The 8,313-nt window shown below is 41.4% G+C and overlaps 1 pseudogene; it reads left to right on the forward strand.

Annotated features, from left to right (window-relative positions):
• The first annotated feature begins 3,726 nt into the window (after nt 1-3,726).
• Nucleotides 3,727-8,187, forward strand: LOC121228023 (uncharacterized; annotated as a pseudogene).
• The last annotated feature ends 126 nt before the right edge of the window (nt 8,188-8,313 follow it).

Below are 8,313 nucleotides of genomic sequence, written 5' to 3' on the forward strand. Positions count from 1 at the left end.
TATGTGAACAAGGATAAGCTACTTATACATTGCTTTCAAGATAGTCTAACAGGGTCAGCTCTTCGGTGGTACAACCAACTCAGTAGAGAAAAGATTCGATCCTGGAAGGACTTAGCGTCAGCATTTTGCGAGCAGTACAAGCATGTGTCGGATATGGTGCCAGACCGGATGACTTTGCAAATGATGGAGAAAAAGCCATCAGAAACCTTCAGACAGTATGTGCAGAGATGGAGAGAAGTCTCAGCCCAAGTGGAACCCCCACTAACAAAAACGGAGATAACCGTTCTCTTTATCAACACCTTAAATGCGCCATTTTATGACAAATTAGTGGGAAGTGCCACGAAAGAGTTTGCGGATATTGTAATATCTGGTGAGCTCATTGAGAATGCCGTCAAGAGCGGTAGAATAGAAGGTCAAGAAAGTTCAAGAAGGGCAGCGCCCACGAAGAAGAAAGAACCAAAAGCCCACATGGTGAGAATGAGAAGCCGTTATGCCCCTAACCCATATCCAAACCAACCCCGACCTCGAAATTATCCACCTCTGAATTTCTATTACCCTCCTCAAACCCCTTACTACCAAACACTGCCTCATTACTCTTCTTACCCCGTTTGCGCCACAAGTAACTCGAGACCAACCGCCACATTCCCATAAAATACAATACCCGTCCAAGGTCAACCCAAAAACGAGCAGAGGCCAGCAAAACCCAATTCTGAGAGACCATAATTTACCCCTATTCCTGTGTCATATGGGGAACTGTACCCAAAATTTTTGGAGAAGCAATTGATATCCCCGCATTATATGGTACCATTGAGGCCCCCATACCCGAAATGGTATGACCCAAACGCTAGTTGTGCATACCATGCGGGAAACCAGGGGCACTCTACGGAAAACTGCCTGGCCTTCAAAAGGAGAGTTCAAGGACTTATCGATGCGGGTATTCTGCGATTTGATGGCACTGGCGGTACATCCGGGAACCCATTCCCAAACCATGCCGAAAGGAATGTGAGCGCAGTAGGAGAGGAGGACAAACGACAAAGTAGAAGACGGGTTTCTGAAATAAGAACACCTCTGTAGAAAATTTTGGAGGTGCTAGTTGAAAAGGGTTCGCTTTGTCATCTTAACAGAGTATTCGAGGGAAGGAATACAAAAGATCCAAGTTTTTGCGAATTCCATAGTATTGAGGGGCACGACATTCAATCCTGCAAAGAGTTCAGGAGATTACTGCAAAATATGATGGACAATAAGGAGATTGGGATTTTTTATAAAGGCGAAAAGGCCAATGAGAAAGAAGTATGTACCTCCGACAATCAATCTCAGGTTGTCCGTATAGCGCCGACCGACCGTTAATAATTTATTATGACGCGAAGAAGGAACCAGTGAAACCAAAAGTGATAATCGAGGTACCATCTCCTTTCCCCTATAAGGACAATAAAGCAGTACCATGAAAATATGACATTAATATCCTCACAACTGAAGATGAAAAACCCAAAGCCATGACTGAAAGCGTTGGGGAAGTAGGTCATTTCACTCGTAGCGGAAGATGTTATTCAAAAGAGGTCGAATCAGTAAAGAACAGTGACTTGAAACAGAAAGGAAAAGCACCGATGCATGTGACCGAAGAGGAGCATGAAACTGTGCCTGAACAAGAAGCTAAAAAGCCTGTGGACGAGGAGGAAGCACAGGAATTCTTAAAATTTATCAAGCACAGTGAGTACAACGTGGTAGAACAATTGAGTAAGCAGTCAGCACGAATCTCGGTATTATCTTTGCTGTTGAATTCAGAGCCACACCGGAACGCTCTGCTGAAAGTGTTAAATCAAGCTTATGTGGCAAACAATGTATCCGTTGAAAAACTAGATAGGTGGGTGAACAAACTGAATGCTGATAATTTCATTTCTTTTAATGATGATGAAATACCGCCCAATGGTAGAGGCTCAGTGAAAGCATTGCATATCACAACCCGTTGTAAGGGCTATATAATACCGAATGTGCTCATCGACAATGGATCGGCACTCAATGTCATGCCTTTAGCCACACTTTCCAAGATTCCGATGGATTTGTCCTATCTAAGGCCTTGCCATTCTACAGTAAGGGCATTCGATGGAACAAGACGAGAAGTTATGAGAAAAATTGAGATCCCTTTAGAAGTGGGTCCCTACATATACGATGTTGAGTTTCAAGTCATGGACATTACACCATCATACAATTGTCTCTTGGGAAGACCTTGGATTCATTTTGCTGGAGCGGTCCCATCATCCCTTCATCAAAAGGTGAAATTCATCATGGATGGCTGTTTGGTCACTTTCGAGGGAGAAGAAGACATTGTAGCATCTATTTCTGCCGACGCACCATATATTGAAGTGAGTAAAGATGCTATGGAATGTTCCTTCCGATCTCTTGAATTTGTCAATGCCACATTTGTCACTGAGGGAAACAGAATTCCCGAGCCAAAACTGTCGAGAAATATCAAGATGGGTGTCAAGTTGACTGTAGGAAAGGGAGCCCGAGCAAGGAAAGGTTTGGGAAGGTACCTGCAAGGAATAGTCAGGGCCCTAAAGCCAGTGCACCACAAGGCCCGATACGGTTTGGGGTTCCAGCCGGACATGCGTCAAAGAAGAAAACAGTGGAAGAAGGATCAGGAGAGAAGGATCGCAAGAACTTTGGGCCGAGAAATAGAATGGGAGCCCATAACATACCCTTCTTTGTCAAAAACATTTACATCTGCAGGAATAATATACCCCAGACAAGATAATATACAAAGCACGCTGTTATTAATTGAAAGGGGTCTTCAGAATGTCAGTATAAATGTCATTGACAAAGAAGCTAACGCAAGTAAAGACGTCTCAAGGATACGCCCTTATCCCCCGGGTTTCATGTTGAACAATTGGACTGCCGAGGATCTTCTTGTAGTTTATAAGTCTTCAGAGTAATGCTCAAACGTTAACATTCTGTTATGTCCTTAGATATAATAGAATTCTTTTGTAAGAGTTTGCATTCGCTTTTTATCATTTAAATGAATATCAATAAAGATACATTTTGTCACGATTTTTTTCGCATTATCGCTAATTTCATAATCATTTTCTCATTTCATAGCCTATACTCACATTTGCCTCATTGCCATGACATGACATTTCTTTGTTGATTCCAATACTTGGATGCCCCTCTATAGCTTCCTTTTCCATTCAACTTTCAGGTGCTCAGATATTGACGACATGAATAAGCCCGTTACGAATCTTGAAATTGATTTTGAGAAGGCTGTTTGCTTAGGAGAATTTGAAGCCGAAGAAAATGCTGAAGATTATGTCTCGTCTCCTAAATTTTAAGAATGGTGGAACAAGAGAATAAACAGATTTGCCTCATGAAGAATCTGTGGAAACAATAAATTTGGGCACTGAAGAGAGGAAACAAGAAGTGAAGATTGGGACTTCTATTTTAGAGAGTACCAGACATAGTTTGATCATTTTACTCCGCGAATACAAAGATGTTTTCGCATGGTCATACCAAGATATGCCAGGGCTAGATGAAGATTTAGTGGTCCATAAGCTCCCATTAAAGCCAGAATGCAAGCCCATCCAGCAAAAATTAAGACGGATGAGACCCGAAATGCTGTTGAAAATAAAAGAGGAAATCAAGAAGCAATTTGATGCTGGCTTCCTATAAGCCTCCAAATATCCAGAATGGGTGGCTAACATAGTCCCCGTACCAAAGAAAGATGGCAAAGTACGAATGTGCGTGGATTACCGTGACCTGAATCGAGCAAGCCCAAAAGATAATTTTCCCTTGCCACATATTGACACGTTGGTGGACAACACAGCAAAACATTCATTGTTTTCTTTCATGGATGGATTCTCAGGGTACAATCAGATCAAAATGGCCCCGGAAGATATGGAGAAAACTACCTTCATAACGATGTGGGGAACATTCTGCTACAAGGTGATGCCTTTTGGGTTAAAGAATGCTGGGGCAACATATCAGAGGGCTATGGTGACGTTATTCCATGACATGATGCATAAAGAACTAGAGGTCTACGTCGACGATATGATTGCTAAATCTCGAGGAGAAGAAGAGCATGTAATGAACCTCAAGAAGTTGTTCGAAAGGCTGATAAAGTTTCAGCTAAAGCTTAATCCAGCCAAATGTACATTCGGGGCTACCTTGGGAAAGTTGCTAGGCTTCATTGTCAGTGAAAGAGGTATCGAAGTTGATCCAGATAAAATAAAAGCCATCCAAGAATTACCACCTCCGCGCACGCAAAAGGAAGTTAGAGGATTTTTAGGGAGATTAAATTACATCGCCCGATTTATCGCTCAACTTACCAACCAATGCGACCCAATCTTTCGGCTTCTTCGAAAACATAACCCGGAAGAATGGAACAAGGAATGCCAAGTGACCTTTGATAAGATAAAACAATATTTTTCCAGTCCTCCAGTGCTAGTACCGCCAACTCCGGGAAGACCATTAATTTTGTATCTGACAGTGTTCGAAAGTTCAATGGGTTGCGTACTGGGACAACATGACGAGTCAGGAAAGAAAGAAAAGGCGATCTACTACCTCAGCAAAAAGTTCACTGAATATGAGGCAAAATATTCGTCCGTTGAGAAATATTGTTGCGCTCTGGTTTGGGTAGCTCGGAGACTCAGACAATATATGTTGTATCACACGACATGGCTAATTTCAAAGCTGGACCCAATAAAATACATGATGGAATCGCCGGCACTATCAGGAAGAATGGCACGATGGCAGCTCCTCCTTTCGGAATATGACATTGCCTATGTAAGTCAGAAGTCAATAAAAGGGAGTGCAATAGCTGACTTCTTAGCAACTCGAACGACAGAGGAATATGAGCCTTTAAGATTCGATTTCCCAGACGAAGACTTAATGTGCATCACAGAAATAGAATCCGAGTCATCAAAAGAGAAGTCATGGAAGATGTGCTTTGATGGTGCGTCAAATGCTTTAGGGCATGGAATTGGAGCAATCCTGATATCACCAGACGGGAATCATTATCCGTTCACTGCAAGACTGAACTTCTTCTGTACCAATAATATCGTAGAATATGAGGCCTGTATCATGGGGCTTCGTGCAGCTATCGAACGAAACATCGAGATCTTGGAGGTGTACGGGGACTCAACCCTAGTGATTTACCAAATCCGTGGAGAATGGGAAGTGAGGGACTCAAAATTGATTAAGTACAGCGATTTAGTGGCTGGATTGATCAAGGAATTCAAAGAAATAACTTTTCATTACTTCCCACGAGAAGAGAACCAACTGGCTGATACCCTAGCCACTTTGGCTTCAATGTTCAAAGTAAGTAGAGAAGCAGAAATAATGCCCTCAAAATGAGCATATACGAGGTCCCTGCACACTGTTGTAGCATTGAGAAAGAAGTAGATGGACGGCCTTGGTTCCATGATATCTTAGAATATATCAAGAATCAAAGGTATCCCGAACAAGTGAATGAGAACGATAAAAAAACAATTAGAAGAATGGCAGCGGGATTTGTTCTTGATGGGGATATCCTGTATAAAAGAGGAAAGGATCAGATGCTTTTGAGATGTGTGGATGATGTTGAAACCAGAAAAATACTTGAAGAGGTCCATGAGGGAATTTGCGGAACGCATGCCAATGGTTTCAATATGGCCAGAAAGATCATGAGACTCGGTTATTATTGGCTGACAATGGAAAGTGACTGCATCAATTTTTCCAGAAAATGCCACAAATGTCAAATCTACGGCGATAAAATTCATGTAGCCCCTTCACCCCTTCATGTCATGACTTCTCCGTGGCCTTTTTCTATGTGGGGCATGGATGTCATAGGGTCAATTTCTCCAAAAGCTTCAAATGGACATCGATTCATTTTGTGGTTATCGATTACTTCACAAAATGGATTGAAGCCGCTTCATTTGCCAATGTGACGAAGACTGCAGTGTGCAAGTTTTTGAAAAAGGAAATCATTTGCCGATATGGTTTGCCTGAAAGAATCATCTCAGATAATGCCACGAATCTAAACAATAAGATGATGAAAGAAGTGTGCGAGCAGTTCCAAATAAAGCATCATAATTCCTCGCCCTATCGCCCAAAGATGAACGGGGCTGTTGAAGCAGCTAACAAGAACATTAAGAGGATCATTGGGAAAATGACTGAAACATATAAAGATTGGTACGAGAAACTTCCATTTGCTTTGTTTGCATATCGCACATCTGTGCGAACATCTACGGGAGCAACTCCTTTCTCTCTAGTCTATGGAATGGAAGCTGTGCTACCTATCGAGGTTGAGATCCCCTCTCTGCGAGTATTGATGGAATCAAAGTTAGAAGAAGCAGAATGGGTTCGAGCTCGATATGATCAGTTGAACCTCATTGAAGAAAAACGTCTAAGGGCAATTTGTCATGGGCAAATGTACCAAAAGAGAATGATCGCAGCCCATGACAAGAAGGTACGACCAAGAGAGTTCCATGAAGGAGAACTCGTTCTGAGAAAGATTCTCCCAATACAAAAAGACCTGCGAGGAAAATGGGCACCAAATTGGGAATGACCATACGTTGTAAAAAAGGCATTCTCAGGAGGAGCTTTAATCCTTACCGAGATGGATGGGAAGGAGTTACCGAATCTGGTGAATTCGGATGCGGTGAAGAAATATTATGCTTAAGATGAAAACCCGAAAAGGGCATCTAAAAAAAAGGGGGCGAAAACCCGAAAAGGGCGTCTTGATTAGTACAAAAAGATTAGGATGAAAACCCGAGAGGGCGTCCTAATGAAACAAACCTGGCGGTCGAACGATAGGTCAAGTAGTGAGACTACAGTATTTGAAGCATTCTGAAAGCTCGAAATCTTCTACGCAAGAAGCCGCGCTCGAAAAGATTTTGATTGAGGAACGAGGAAGAGTTCATGTGTTGATATCTAGAGCATTTGTATCCGTTGAATACGATCCTTTCTTTCTTTTTGACATTTTTTACTCTCATTGTTTAACTTGCTTTGTTTGCCACATTGAAATAGATGAATATGAAATATCATTTTTGTCCCTATCTGACCTTTTTCATGCATCTCATTATGTGTTTATTTACATGATAAATGGTGAAATGACATACTCTAAACAAAAGAAATGTTAAGCATTACCTGGATGAAAATTTGATAAGCACAAGAGTCTCAAAGTAAGAACAAAGTTCAATCGGGGGCAGAAGAGTGATATCTGAGAAACGTCGATTACTCGTGAAGCTTGAAGACAGGTATAAGGACTGAAGAGAAAGTCGAGAATCAAAGCAATGAACACAGATCCTCAACAATCGTGGCTAAATGGAATACGACAAACATGCTTAAGGAGCACTGCATAATCATGTAGGCATAAAAGCATTTAAGAAAAACATATGCATATCATGATAACATCATACATGGCATATACAGGTACTCCAACAGAGCAAGAATCTTGAATGAGAGTCGCACTGAATCAAAGGAAAAGACACCCGAATTCTACCAAAGGACAGGTTTTGGTATTTTGATGTTTTTAAGTCATGCTTTTCAAGGAAAATCAACTCATATTGCGAGAGATGAGTTGAGCCTCAAGACACGTTGAGGTATTTTTAATTTGTTGTTTTCAATCAACTATATTGCGAGAAGTGAGTTGAGCCTCAGGGCACGCTGAGGTATTTTTAGTTTTTAAATTGACTCATATTGCGAGAGGTGAGTTAAGCCTTTTAATTTTTGTTTTTCAAATCAACTCATATTGCTAGAGGTGAGTTGAGCCTCGGGGCACGCTGAGGTATTTCAATTTTTGGTTTTAATTTCAACTCATATTGCGAGAGGTGGTTGAGCCTCAGACACGATAAGGTATCTCAATTTTTGTTTGTCAGAATCAACTTATTGCAGAGATGGTTGATCTTTAATTTCTACTTTTCAAATCAGCTCATATTGCGAGAGGTGAGTTGAGCCTCAGGTCACGCCGAGGTATTTTCAATTTCTGTCTTCATTATTATGTTTTTGAAAGAATCACTCATATTGCAGAGGTGGTGAGTCTCAAGTCACGCCGAGGTTTTTCATTTTCTTTTTCATTATTTTTTTTGAAAGATCAATGTATTGCGAGAGGCGAGTGACTCAGGTCACACGCCGAGGTACTTTCAATTGTTTTTCAATTTCTGTCTTTAAAAAATCAACTCATCATTGCAGAGTGAGTTGGCCTCAGGACCCTGGTAATTTCAATTTTGTTGTCAAAAAATCAACTCGTATTGCGAGTGCGAGTGAGCCTCAGGTCACCGCCGAGGTATTTTCAATTCCTACCCGCTCCTCCTTCCACATGGTCCTAGCCTTTTTCAAAAAAAA

The sequence above is a fragment of the Gossypium hirsutum genome, chromosome A04 (genome assembly GCF_007990345.1).
Source record: "Gossypium hirsutum isolate 1008001.06 chromosome A04, Gossypium_hirsutum_v2.1, whole genome shotgun sequence".
In the NCBI taxonomy this organism is placed as follows: domain Eukaryota; kingdom Viridiplantae; phylum Streptophyta; class Magnoliopsida; order Malvales; family Malvaceae; genus Gossypium; species Gossypium hirsutum.